The sequence below is a fragment of the Rattus rattus genome, chromosome 16, assembly GCF_011064425.1.
Source record: "Rattus rattus isolate New Zealand chromosome 16, Rrattus_CSIRO_v1, whole genome shotgun sequence".
Taxonomy (NCBI): Eukaryota; Metazoa; Chordata; class Mammalia; order Rodentia; family Muridae; genus Rattus; species Rattus rattus.
Window position 1 is genome coordinate 36336268 of NC_046169.1, and position 15000 is coordinate 36351267.

At 50.3% G+C, this 15000-nt stretch overlaps 1 protein-coding gene across 1 annotated transcript in view; it reads right to left on the reverse strand.

Moving 5' to 3' along the window:
• Positions 1-15000, reverse strand: part of Ksr2 (kinase suppressor of ras 2) — a 362348-nt gene that overhangs the window by 278770 nt on the left and 68578 nt on the right. The gene's annotated exons all lie outside the window — the stretch shown is intronic.

The window sequence follows — 15000 nt, forward strand, 5'->3', positions numbered from 1 at the left end:
TGTCACTGATCGGCCCCTCAGCTCACACAGTGAGATCAGTGTGTGTCAGAACGGCAGTGTCTCGCTGTGTGTGCAAGGTTTTCTACGCTTAGAGAACCATCGTGGCACAGAGGCAGAAAACAAGAGATTTCTGATGTTTTCCTCCAGTGGTTCCTCAGTGTGTGAGTGTCAGATTACTACAGCTGTGGATCCATAGTGTTTGAAGGCTTGATAAAAAGGAAAAGAAGAGGAGGAGGAGGAGGAGGAGGAGGAGGAGGAGGAGGAAGAGGAAGAGGAGGAGGAAGAGGAGGAGGGGAAGAGGAGGAGAGGAAGAGGAGGAGGAGGGGAGTGGAGGAGGAGGAAGAAGAGGAGGGGAAGGGAGGAGGAAGGAAGAGGAGGAAGGAGGAGGAAGAAGAGGGAAGAGGGAGGGAAAAGGAAGAAGAAGAGGAAGTGGAGGAGGAGAAGGAAGAAGAGGAGGAAGTGGAGGAGGAGGAAGAAGAGGAGGAAGGAGGAAGGAGGAAGAGGAGGAAGAAGAGGAGGAAGAGGAGGAGGAGGAGGAAGAGGAAGAAGAGGAGGTAGTGGAAGAGGAGGAAGAAGGAGAAGAAGGGGAGGAAGGAGGAAGAGGGAGAAGAAGAGGAAGTGGAGGAGGAGGAAGAAGAAGAGGAAGAGGAGGGGAGGAAGAGGAAGAGAAGAGGAAGAGGAGGAAGAAGAGGAGGAAGAGAGGAAGGAGAGAGGAAGAGAGGAGGAGGAAGAGGAGGAGGAAGGAAGAGGAGGAGGAGGAGGAGGAAGGAAGAGGAGGAAGAAGAGGAGGAGGAAGAAGAGGAAGAAGAGGAGGAAGGAGGAGGAGGAAGAAGAGGAGGAAGAGGAGAAGGAAGGAGGAGGAGAAAGAGGAGGAAGAAGAGGAGGAGGAAGAGGAGGAGAAGGAGGCGCTGTTTGAGTAGTCGCCTTGTGTTTTTATCTTATTTTTAAAAATCACGAATTCTGTCTTGGGACTAGGACAAAGTTTCCAACGATTTCTGAGCTGGGCTCAACCTGTTTCTACCAACTTGTACTCGGTTCTTGTGCAAAGCATCATTCTTGGCATTGAGAACTAAAAACCCAAAATATTGATTGGCTCTAAGAAACTGTGCAGACTCCCCCCAGACACACCCTGCAGTGTCCAATATCAAATGCTCAGTTGAGACTTAGTTATTTGTGTAAAAATAAGTAGGCACACTCATCTCATTACTACGCACACCTGCTTTCATCTTTAAGAAATGGTGGTATCGTGTGTGTGTGCTGGCTGGTTTTGTGTGTCAAGTTGACACAAGCTGGAGTTATCACAGAGAAAGGAGCCTCCCTTGAGGAAATGCTTCCATGAGATCCAGCTGTAAGGCATTTTCTCAACTAGTGATCAAGGGGGAGGACCCAGCCCATTGTGGGTGGAGCCATCCCTGGGCTGGTGGTCCTGAGTTCTATAAGAAAGCAGGCTGAGCAAGCCAGGGGAAGCAAGCCAGTAAGTGACATCCCTCCATGGCCTCTGCATCAGCTCCTGCTTCCTGACCTGCTTGAGTTCCTGTCCTGACTTCCTTTGGTGATGAACAGCAATGTGGAAGTGTGAGCTGAATAAACCCTCTCCTCCCCAACTTGCTTCTTGGTCATGATGTTTGTGCAGGAATAGAAACCCTGATTAAGACAATATGTAGATGTTCACTCTAAAATAACATCATTATAACTTATCGGCAGAAATATTTGAATGGTTGCACCTGCATACCCCAGCTGCATGAACATTTGTTCACAATAAGGAGCTATAGGTGGAAAAAGTTCCGAAGCCCTGCTCACACACTATCAAATAAAACGACAAAGTAAGGGTAAGTGGTGGTTTCTAAGACCTCTGGATAAATAGAATCTCCCACTCTCCAGCAAAATGTAAACTCAGAGCCTCTATCTGGAAGGATTCTTGGTCCTTCAAGGATTAAGAGAATGAAGGTAGGAAACAGAGGGGTACAAGCTGTCTACACCTTGCCCTGTCATGTGACTTCAAGTCTCTCTCTCTCTCTCTCTCTCTCTCTCTCTCTCTCTCTCTCTCTCACACACACACACACACACACACACACACACACACACACACACACACAGGCACGCTCACCTGCAGAGCTAGCCAGTGATCTTTGAAGAGACCAGGCCCACCTCTAGGATCAGACACTAGGGATGCTAAAGAAACAATGTTGCATTTTGTTCCTGGTTGGTTGCATACAAAGGAACACTAACCAAAGAAAGGCCATACAGGAGGCTGGAAAAATGGCTCAGCGGTTAAGAGGGAGTACTGCTCTTTCAGAGGACCTGTGTTTGGTGTCCAGTGCCCACGTGTCAGCTCACAACCATCTGTAACTCCAGCTCCAGGGTGTCCAGTGCCCTCTTTGGAGGGTGGGCAGTCAATCCCAGTATGCCAAGCACAGCCTTCCATAGAGTAAGACTGTTTCTGGAAATGGGAGACCCAACGGTAACAAGCAACAAGATGTCGTTCCCTTTCTTTATGCACAGCATTTTCAGTAGTTAATCAAAGCTCTGTAAGAGACAGTAAGAAAACCAGGGCCAGAGCAGAAGAGATGGCTCAGTGGTTAAGAGCACTGTCTGCTCTTCCAGAGGTCCTGAGTTCAATTCCCATGTGGCTACATGGTGGCTCACAGCCATCAGTAATGGGATCAGATGTCCTCTTCTGGCCTGCAGGATACATGTAGACAGAGCACTCATTTACATAAAATAAATAAGGAAGGAAGAGAGGGAGAGGGAATTAGAAAGAAAAGGCGAAAGGGAGGCTCGTTTAGCTCCTGTGCAGACCACCAGGAACCCCTGCGTGATGTACAGAACACACCTCTGGCGGCGGTGGGCCAGGGGTTCCCCTTGTTGATACTGGTGTCGGTGGTTGGTCTTAGCCTCCGCCTCTGTACTGATGCACGCCCCCTGCTGGTACTGTGGGGAACGTACAGCAGTCTAATATCTAGGTTTGCCTTGGGAACACGCTAGAACAGTGGAGGACATTCCCCCTCGGAAAGTCTTGTCGCTGTGTTAATATCCAGACACATGGTCCTAGCTTCTAGGTTCCCTGAATCCTCTCCTCTAAACCACCTACCACACAGGTGTGTGCACGGAGTGCTTGCACATGGCCGGTTTTGTTTTGTCGTGTCTCAATCTGGAGTTTGAATCCCAAGACTCACATAAAAGCTTGGTGCCTGCCTAGAACCCTGGGTCTCAGGAGCTGAAGGCAGAGGATTCCCCAGGGCAAGCGGGCCAGCTGGATGGACAAGTTCTGGGTCTGGCAGACTGCCTCCATGGAGAGAGAAGTCAGTCCACACATCCTCTGGCTCCCATGTGCATGTGTAACCCCCATCCACATGTGCCCACAAACATGTGAGACACACGTGCCATGCACACCACACACACATAGGGAAACTCAGAAACATCAGCTGTCATCCATGTTCGTTCTCACTGATTTTGGAACATAGGTCTTTGCAGATCTATCATCTAACCTGGGAGAGGGCCCAAACAACAAACGTACAAGGGGGCTCGCAGACCCTGAGATTGTGTGTGTGTGTGTGTGTGTGTGTGTGTGTGTGTGTGTGTGTGTGTGTGTGTTTCGGGCATGTGTGTGCACAAATGTGTATGTGTGGGTGTACATGTCTGTTGTGCATGTCTGTATGCATGTGTGTGTGTGCCCGTGCACACATATGCATGTTCAGATGCAAGATCTTACTGCTAAGCCCAAGCTGGACTTAAACTCTTGACCCTCCTGCTTCAGCCTCCTGCATTTGGGGATTTCAGATGTGTGTAGTGATGCCTGACTTGATAGTGTCATTTTCTTCTTTCAGTGTATTAATTTGCTGTATGTCTGTGCTTAGCCATGGGACTGTGTGCATCAGATATATCCAGACGCCTGAAGCAGCCAGAAGAGGGGGTAAGATCTGCAGATGGAGTTACCGATGGCGGTGAGCAGCCTTTGGAGGCTGGGAACGGGAAAGCATCGAGCTTCCTTAACTGCTGAGCCATCTCTCCAGCCCCAGTAAACCCATTTCAATGGCCACAAGTTTACCTAAAAACCTTGCTTCTCCAAGACTAAGACCACACGGACACCTTCCAGCAATCATTTATTTAATCCTTGGGAATCCCCTTCCACCCTTTACAAAAGAAAATATTGAAGCCGGGAAAAGTTACGTCATTGGCCCAAGGTCATCACTGGCTCAAGGCCATCAAATTTCCCGCAGGTCTTAAATCGGAATCTGATTCATTGAGCAAGGGATTCTCGATCCCGGCAGACAAGCTTTAGAATCCCACCGTTTCTAGATTAGGATAATTACCGTGGGAGACCCACCCTAAATGTATGGGTGCCATTCTGTGGGCTGGGGACCTCCACTGACTAAAAGGAGAGTCTGAGCTGAGCCCCGGAATCCATCTGTGGGAAGACAACGCTGCATACACAAACCACGTGTCAGAGACCACGTGATCAGAGCCAAGCGAGAAGGGCAGCTGAGGGTCAGCCTGGGCACCCGTGGCACAAAACTGATGCGCTGGCTTCTTACACAGCAATGATCCATTACTACAGAACAGTAAAGGAGGGAATGTTGGACTTGCTAAGGCCACAAAGGCCTCTCCTTCCTTCTCTCGCAGTTCTGGGAGCTGGTTTTAAGCACAAAGCTTATTAGACCACACCCATGCAAGGGGAGGGGCGGGGCTCTTCCTGACTGACAGATCCTGAAGCCAGGAGCCACGCCCCTTCAGATAAGCCCAGGGATGAGAGCATTCAGAGGCACGTAGCTATCTGGTCAGAGTCATTAAGCATCCGCTGAGTCTGATTCTTTTCTAGGCTAGCCTTACTCTGTCCGTTTCGTTTTCTACTGACTCGTTTTTATCATATTTTACGTAAATACCGCTCACAAAAATCTCGCACAAAAAAAATCTTCCCCACAGAGGGTGTGCGAAGCAGTTACGTACCCTTGGGGTGAATATCAGCTCCTAATTTTAAGTCCTTTCCCATGAGAAGTGTAGCTCAGTGGCGGGGCATGTAGGAGATCCTAGGTTTGAGTCATGTAAGCAAAAAGAAAGAAAAAAATACTGGAATAATAATTAAATCCTTCAACATCACTAAATTTAGTTTTGAAATGATTCCTGATAAGTTTCTTCTTTTGAATGTGTTGGCGTGCTGACGTAGGAGTCACGTTATTGAGACCGTATTGCAATCGAAGAAATGGAGGTCGGGGCGCCGAACTCCCATGCCAAAGTCACACAAAAGTGGCAGGGCTAGGATCTGAACTCTGGGCACCTAATGCTTACTCTCAGGGCCTCCCCTTCCCTCTCCACTGAAACAGACACAAGGCAAGAGCCTCTGGTGGCTTCGCCCCGCCCAGTGGCCTCGTCCTACCTGGTGGCCTAGTTGAATTTTAGGTCATCCTCAATTCAAGTCCTCGCAGAGCTAATGTGGAAAAACTAGTTTAAAGGGTCCACCTTCAAGTTACAGCAAGGCTGGCCCAAGTGCACCCACCCTCTGAAGCGCGCCAAGAGTCACGGGCACCGGTCCAAGCCTGGCTAGGATGTGCTGGGATCCTAAGGTGCAGTTCTCCATCTGCACACCAGAGGGCAGCCTAGCACCTCACACAGCAAATGGAAATTGTCTGCAGGCCCAGACTCCAGCCAAGCATCCCCCGCACTTTATTACTGTATTGCGCATCAGCGTGATGGTAAATTTAGCAGCATAAAACACACACACACACACACACACACACACACACACACACAAATTAAAAGTCAAGACATGTGACAGCTCTAAAAATAACCATGTCTCAAATCCCTAATGGGAAGCAGGACACTTTTCATTTTCACTCGGCTTCTAAACTAAGACAAACTGCAGAGACCTGTAGGCAGCACACAGGGGCTTTCGTTCGCTCCTGCACAAAGCCATCGCCTCTGGGCACTTCTCTCTCTCTCTCTCTCTCTCTCTCTCTCTCTCTCTCTCTCTCTCTCTAAAAGAAAGAGGAGTCTGGAAAACTAGGGAGGATGCAGGGAACACTGACGAGGGGTGTGCCCTGGGTCCTCCAGGCCTGTGTGGACTTTCCAGCCAGCCTGTGCTGAGAGGCTCATTCCCCACCCCATGGTACGTGTGGGACATACAACCAGCCTGCGGGCACACAGAACTGCGCTCACAGGGCTGCCTTGAACATTCCATTCCTGCAGCCTCTGAAACCACAGGCTCTGACCTTACACCTGCCCCCTCCTACCACCTAGCTCTCCTAGCAACTACATGACCCTCCACCCTGCGGAGTTCCCTCTTCCAAACTGGACCCACCCAGTTACGCGCACACGCACCCCATGTCCTTATCATAGATGATCCTGTTTACTGGTTTCCATGGTTACACCTCCCCACCACCACACACACCCCCATTAGCCAGTGCGCTCCAAGCAGCGAGCGTTTCTCCGCCTGGGTTCCCCCGCATTTAGACAAACGCACACCACTGGAAATGGCCACTAGACCTCCAGAAATGAAACCCTGAATCCTTTCCCAAGGTACAGCCTGGGCAGGACTGGCGGGATCCCTGGCTGTGCCGCCAAGGCTCTAAGGCTGTCAAACCCCGCCAGGCCAGCGTAATGAAACCCGCCACCGCTGCTGAGACCAGAAGCCTAAGGCCATCCTGCGGTTGCCAGGGCGACCATTGTCATAACACCCCTGCACGAGGGGCCAGCTGACAGGGGAGAGAACTGTCTGCCTGAGAAGGTTTCAAACAACCTGGCCTATTGCATCTAAAGGCGATTTGCCTGCTGAGGCGAGCCCTGGGTCTTCTGCCCTGCCTGGAGCTCAAGGGAGGCCGGTAGCCTGGGTGCAGTCAGTCTGGGCCAGGCAAGGGATGATCCCATTGCCTGCTGCTTTTTTGCTGTGACGGCTTCTCTCTGTGTCTCTGTCTCTGTCTCTCTCAGATTCTTTTGAGGAGGAGGGGAAGGGGGGAGGGAGAAGGGAGGGGAAGGGGGAGGGGGAAGTCCAGAGGAGTCCAGAAGCGATCACTGTATCCCCTGAGGCTGGAGTTAGAGGCAACAGGTTAATATGGACACTGGGAATTGGACACAGGCAATCTGCCCTCTTAACCACAAAGCCATCTCTCCAGCCCCGACTTTGTCTCTTTCTTTACTCCGACTGTTAAGGAATATTACAAAGAGCCAAAGACTCACAGTGTACACTCTCAGCCCCCAGTATTTCTTCCGGGAACATTATTAGGATCTTCATTTTTTTTTTTTCCGTGTAGCCCAGGCTGGCCTCAAACTCACTATGTAGCCAAGGGTGATGCTGAACTCTGGATCCTCCTGTATCACTTACTGAAGGCTTAGACATACAGACAGACAGGCGGCACTACCTCACCCCATTTAGCTGTACTGGGGATGGAACCCAGGGTTTCATGCAGGCCAGACAAGTGCTCTACCCACTGAACTACACTCCCGGCCTCAATGTTACTATAATATTAACATTTATGCTATAACAACATGCTGTCATAATATGGTTATATTTATAAAATATAGTCATGCATCCATGAATTTGAAATATAACCATATCTATATTACATTTTGTAGCAAAATTGACACTCGGTTTTTACACGCTTGCTGTATCTACTAGTCTATTGATAATCATGCTATTAACCCATCAACTATTTATTTAAATAATCTAGTCATGACTGAATTCATAGCTACAGGGCTTGCTGTGTGCCAGGCACTGGGGTAAACACTTTACTAATACCAAATTTGATTGTCATCCTAGGTACCTTAAAGGTTGAGGGGAGAGAGCTGAGGCACAGAGAAATCACAAACCCGCCTGAAGCCGGGAGCCTAGGACAAAGCGGCCCCAAGTCTGTCCTGTCCCTGAGTTCAAAGTTGTCAGACTCTCCTTGCTAGGGAACCGCCTGGGGATCTTGTTAAAAATACACAGGCGAAGCCCCTGCTGAGCTCCACTCCAAGCCCCCGGGGGCCCCTGGGACCAGGGGCTTCTCTTTCCAGCTAAACAAGGTCCCCAGACAGTTGGGAAAAGCAAGAAGCTCAACAACGTAGCCACGAGGACTTCCGTGTCACCACACACGCACACACGCACGCACAAACGCACGCACAAACGCACGCACGCACAAACGCACGCACGTGCGCGCGTACACACGGACAGGCTGAGGTTTAGGAGAGGTGAGGAAGCAGCATCCACGGTCAGTAATGCCTTAAGGAGGATAACTTTTCGGAGCAGAGAGGCACCCAAAAATATGTACCGGCTCCTCTCTGGGCCAGCACTGGCTTCAGGGGAGTTTATACATTACCTAATACATTCAACTTCTAAACCAGAAACGCCCCAGCCTAAATCATACCTAGGTCGAATCCAATTTCAATTTGATCAGTCTAAACGACCTCCTACCCGCTCTATCCCCCGAGACCCAGGCTGTAATTCTCTCCCTCTTAACCGATTCACCAGGGGCCATGTTGTAAGAAAGTAAAAGGAGAAAGGAAATGGCCGGTAGGTGAGAGTTATACTGAGGGACTGGGGCCCAGGCCTGTTCTGATCTCCAGGGTCAGTAGGTGGGTGTTTTACTGAGGGACTCAGGGGCCCAATGCCAGGCAGAAGTTCTGATCTCACTGCCTATAATCCTGGGCAGATTATAGGCCTGAGAGCCAGAGCCAAGCAACAGTTAAACCATCAGGGGAAGGTGTGCCCCCCACCCTGCCCCAAGCAATCTACAAAGCCATACCAACCATTTACCGACCCAACAGAATGTAGCAAGATTAGCACAATCTCTCCATCTCTGGCCTGAAGGTGGACAGCTGAACAGCTGGTTTAGACACCCGGCTTCAGTTCAAACTGACCTCAGTTTAGGTATGACCTCACCAGAAAGTTCAACATATTTAGGGAGTTGTTTTATATTTTAATGTTCCTAGTGCTTGAGAATGAACCCAGGTCTTGTGCACATCAGCCCAGTGCTGAACCACTGAGTCAAGGGTCCAGCTTATAAATGTGATTGTTCGCTTTCTCGGTTCGCATGGGTGGGCGCACATGCTCGAACACTCTACAGCACCCAGATAGGGTGGGCCAGTCCTTGCCCTTCACCATGTGGGTCCCGGGAATCAAACTCAGATCACCGAGTTTGGCAGCAAACTGCCCTTACTCAAGAAGCCGTCCCACAGGCCCCTGTCAAGGTTGCTTCCTAAAGCTGTTGTGGGTTATGTTGATCAGTAATTAGGGGGCTTACATTTTCCATATATCAAATGCGTAAGTGCTATTTAAAATTGTTTGGAGGTGTTCAATTAGTTACGGTCCAGATCGGGACTCTAACTTCTACTTCGTAAATCGCACATATGAAATAAATATTTCAGGTACCCCCCTCAAAAAAAAACTACAGTTGGGGATGTTTTTATTAAGTAGGCAATGGAGCCACTGACGGGAACTTTGCCATGTCCTTTTATAGTCTGATATAATGGTTGGGGATTTAGCTCAGTGGTAGAGCGCTTGCCTAGCAAGCGCAAGGTCCTGGGTTCAGTCCTCAGCTCCGGAAAAAAAAAAAAAAGAATTTTAAAATATAATCTGATATAACTTATTGAGCGAGAGGGTGCATGTAAGAGAGCCATGCAGAGGTCAGAGGACACCTCACGGGAGTCAGTATGTCCTTCCGCTACGTGGGATCCCAGGATCCAAGTGGGCTCTTTAGGCTTTGCAGAACACACCTCCCTCACCCCTGCCCCCACTCCACCCCACTGCCCTTTTGGTCTGCCCTAACCTTGCTCTTTGTCTGCCCAGGTGAAGAAAGACTACAGGAGAAACTAAGGTCTGTGCACGGGGCTCTAGGCTCCAGGGTGAGGAGCTTGGCGATCAAAGGACCCACATGGCCTCTTGGAGATGTGGCTCTCTGTTAAGTGGGAGGTTTACGAGTAATGCTACACCAAAGAGTGACATCCACTTCCAGACTTGGAAGGTTATCGGTTTTAAAACTGGAGGAGAGCAGAAACATCCCCAGGAGTTTTGTATCTGGATCTCGGTCATTGCTGGGTAAGAGGCTCATCCCGGAGCATGGGACTTGGAATTTTAGCCACAGGGATAAGGTCAGCATCAAACAGAGGGGTGAGAGGCTGGGCTGAAGCATGAGCCTCCCATGGAGTCCTCAAAGGCCATGGGAGGCCCTACAACAAGAAGAGTCTCATCTGTGATGTGCTTGGGATACCAGGATCCCAGGTCACAGCCAATGGGGCCATGCTCAGCCAAGCACCAAAGCCTGCTGGTCCATGGAACTTTCTAGAACGATGGCTATGATCTGTCCAATCTGTGATCCTCAACAGGGTAGCTACACATGGCTCTGGAGTATCTGAAATTAGGGACCCATTGTATGGCCAAGAAGCTGAGTTTAAGGTTGTGTTTAATACGAATTAATTTAGTTTCAGTAAGCTGCATCAGCAGTGGCTGCCATATTGGATAGTATGGACACAACCCTTTCTCCATGGTGGTTATTTCTATCGTCTAAACCGTACCTGCCTCTCCCAACCTTCTGGGTGTTGTGGTGGTCTGATTGCGAATGGGATCCATTGCGCTCAGGTGTTTGAGTAGTTGGTGAAACTGTTTGGGAAGGATTAGGAGGTGTGGCCTTGTTGGATAAGGTGTGTCACTGGGGGCCAGCCTTGAGGTTTCAAAAGCTCAAACTACTCCCTGTCTGTCTGTGTCTGTGTCTGTGTCTCTCTCTCTCATTCTCTGTCTCTCTCTCTCTCTCTCTCTCTCTCTCTCTCTCTCTCTCTCTCTCTCTCTCTGCTGTCATGTTCCCCACCATGATCATTATGGACTCTCCCTGAAATGGTGAACCCCACATTAAACGCTTTCTTTTATAAGTTGCTTTGGTCATGGCTTCTTGTCATAGCAACAGAGAAGTGACTGAAAGGGGCAGACATGAAGGGAGGGCAGGGATAACTATAGACGAAGAGGGTTTGCCAAGTTCTGAGGGGTCATATAGACATAAGCATGTCAATGTTGGCCTCTCTTCTGTCTCTCTAACCCCTAGCATGGGGGTTGGCACACAGTAGGTGCTTAATAGCTATTACTGAAGGAGGAAGTAAGGAAAATGATCAACTCCCTTAAACTCTCTTCTTCAGTCTTTGCTTACACCAGAGCTTCTCAGTGTGATGCCCCCAGATCAGGGGTACTGCCACCCACTGGGAATTATTAGACACACTGAGTGAGACCCTGGGAGTAACCATTTGAAAGTTCATCACTTTCGACCTCCTGCTCACCCCTCCAGTTGTAGGTCAGATTCTCTCCGTCTTTCCTCCTCACTCCGAAGTGCAGATACACCACACCCAGCTCCATACAATAGGTTCTTTTGTTTGTTTTCATTTTGAGAAAGAGACTCGCGTAGGTCAGGTTAGCCCAGAGCTTTCTATACTGAAGTGAGGCTGGCTGTGATCTCCAGATCCCCCTGCCTCCACTACCCAAGTGAGCGGCTCCACGCCCACTTAGATGCACTGTGCGCACCGGGGCCACTAAAACACGCCCCTCCCATTAGAAACACTTCCATTCCGACTTAGTTCCATCAGCAGCTACTACAGGGGCAGGGACTAACTGCCTTCTTCCCCTTCTTCCGAACAACGAACTCGGGAAGCAAGTTCCTAAGTGAATAAATGAAGTCCAACAAGGTACAAACGAAGGCTCTCTCCACAGACAAACCCACAGCTGCCTGATTGATTGAGCCTGGGATCTGATGTCTGACCCAGACGCTGGGTGGCCTGCTTTCCGTTCGTTCTGGTTTGTTGGGGAGAGTGGAGAGGGTTTGGTGCCTAGAGATACAAACAGCAACTCTAGGAAGCTGGAACTAACCTATGGTCGGGGAACATGGTGGGCAGCAAGATCAGAGCAAAGTATCTCTTCCATTGAGAGAGAGAGACAGAGACAGAGACACAGAGATAGAGAGACACAGAGACAGAGACACAGAGACAGAGACAGAGAGATAGGGCAGGGTGGGAGAGAATATATGTATCTGTGTGTACATGTGTGCATATGTGTGAATATGTGCATGTGTGTGTACATGTGTACATACATGCAAGTGTGTGTGCCCATATGTAGGTGCATAGAAGCCAGAAGTCGATCGATACCTGGCATCTTCCTTAATCATGCTCCACCTTATTTCCAGGCAAGGTCGTTCACCAACCTTGAGCTCACCAGTGAGTCTAGGCTGGCCCGCTACTGAGCCCCAGGGGTCTGCCTGTAAGTTACACGGGCGTGCTACATACCCAGCTCTGACTCGGATGCTGGCGATCTGAACTCTGGTCCTCACACTTGTGCAGGAGGCACCCACTGAGCCAATCTCCCAGCCTTCTTGTTAGGGGTGTGTGTGTGTGTGTGTGTGTGTGTGTGTGTGTGTGTGTGAGAGAGAGAGAGAGAGAGAGAGAGAGAGAGAGAGAGAGAGAGAGAGAGAGAGAGAGAGAGAGAGAGAGAGAGAGAGAGAGAGAGAGAGAGAGAGACTCATCCTGGGCAGGCCTCAATCTTCGGTGTGTAATAAAGGGTGTCCCTGAACCCCTGATTCTCCTGCCTCTACTTCTCAAGTCCTAAGCACGAACCAGCACCATTCCCAATTCAGGCCCTTCTGGAGAAAAGAAGCCAGGGCCTCGTGCACAGTAGGCAAGCACTCTGCCCACTGAGCTCCTGCTGCAGCCAGATAAGAGCCTTCCAATCACATCACCACGTTGAAATGCTCGCTGCCCTACAAGTTCTGGCCCATGGAGAGTGAGAATCCCCATCTCTCTGCCTGTGTGTGTGCACCGTCTCTGCTTCTTACTACCAATCGGCTGAGGGGGCCTCATCCAGGAGGAAACAAAGTCAGTTGCTCTGTCCCACTCAGCTCCACCTTGCTGAAGCCCTCGCCACCTCCCCGTCCATACCACGGCACCTCAAGGTAGGAACTTAGGGGGAAAACTGGGTTTTGATGACATCCTTTGATAGCCTTAATGTCCCTAGAGAGACGAGAGGCCGGACCTCATTTCACACACTGTGTCAAGGAGGCAGCCATTCAGAAACCCACCCATGCAACCTAGAAATAGAGAAAGTGAGGCTGGCAAAAGGGCTCAGTGTATAAAGGTGCCTGACACTAAGCCTGGTCGTCTAAACTCAATCCCCAAATCACACGTGCTGCCAAGGGAGAACTGACTCCCAAAAGTTGTCCTCTGACATGAATACACACATGCACGTATGAGCATGGGCGCGCACACACACACGCGCGCACACACACACACACACACACACACACACACACACACACACGTACGTTGCTGTCTGGGTGTGGAACCAGGAGGTAGAGTTTCTCTTCTAGAATGCATGAAGCCAGAGTGCGTGAAGCCCTGCATTCAATTCCCAAATTTGCAATCAAAAGCAAACTAACCATATCACAGAGCTTGGGTTTCTGTGTAAGTCCTGGGTTCGGTTCGGTTCAGCTTGGTTTTTGCAATATGAGAGACGGGCCCCTGGCACTCTACCACTGGGCTACATCCCAGTCCTACGGTGCCTGATTCACTTGTAGAGACACTGAAGCATGGTCAGATGCCTGGATGACTTGCCCGACAGCTCCCATTCAGGTCAGTGCCAGAGGCAGAATAGAACCAGGCCCATCCGAATCCCAACATGAAGTCCCTATTCCCAGCCCCTGTGTCCCCTCACATTCAGGTCACCTGGAAAAGTAAACCACAGGGCTAAGAGCCGGTACACCAGCAATGGAAGCAGAGACTCGAGGTTAATGCCCCAGCAGGGACAGACAGCTGGGCCCCAGGGACCCGCTACCTGGCTCCCCCGGGAGAGGAGGCCCGGGTGTGGGGGAGGAACTCAGAACCCTGCAGCTAACTTTACAGTTTATGAGGGCCAAAGATTTCCACCCAAATCCCCACTCGGAGCAACCAGGCTCTTAGGAGAAGGTTACCGAGAGTCCCTGGGGCTGAGATTTTTCCATGTTTAGCTTCTACAGAGGAAAATTTTGTTAGAAAGTTTAAACGGTGCAACTATTTTTAAGCACCGAGGCCCGGGGCCACGGTGTCGGCTCAGAGGAACAGGAGGCTGGAGTCCTCCCCCTGTGTTTCAACTCGGACGACGGAACTGCCGACGCTAGAAATAAAAACCGTTGAGCGTGGATCTTCCTCTCAGCTCAGCGCTTCTCAGCGAGGGGCAACTGTGTCCCTCGGGACTGCTGACATCTGGGTTATCGGGACTTGAAGACAAGGGATGCTCCTGGCATCTCCAAGTAGAGAGCAGAGAGAGCTAGGTGTTCCCCAGTGTACAGGGCTGCCCCCTCCCCAAACAATCGCCTGGGCCTGGATACCCAACCCTGGTCAGGATAACTCTCTCCCAGGCCAGCAGTTCTCAAGCTCCAGCCTGAGGCTGAATCCCCTACAGCCTGAGAGAACACAGATCACGGATTCCCACCCAAACCACTGCCAGCATAGATCTGAGGAGGGGCCAGACTTTGAGTCTCTGTCAGGTTCCCGAGGGTTACGGTTTGGTGCACTAGAGGCTTGGCTCTCCAACTCTCTGCTCAGAAGTGGGGCTCTCTTGAAAGTTACCGACAAAGTAAAGGCTTCTACTTTATCTATGGACAGCTCCATAGACGGTCACCCCATCTTGGTGTGACAGCAGGTGGCTGCCTCCAGCCAGGCCATGCCTCCTATGACTTCCTGGTTTGCCTGTTACACATTCGGGTAAGACACTGCACAAAAGGAAAAAGAATTTAAAACGAAGGAAAATCACCCGATGGCCTTGAGTCACAGATACTGTAAGACCCTGACCCCTGACACCAGCCTTCCCAGGTTCCTCCTGAGTAGAGAAACCACTCAGAGTGGTATGTCACACAAGTCCCTGCAATTCCTGTCCTCCATGGACACTGGTACAGCCTATGAACTGAAGTACCCCGGGGTCGAACCTTTTGTGGCAAGTTGGGTAACAGTGACTTTGATCTCTCAACAGGACTTCGGATTCTGAAGAGAGCAGACACATCCTAAAAACACAGCTTCTGTCTCAGAACT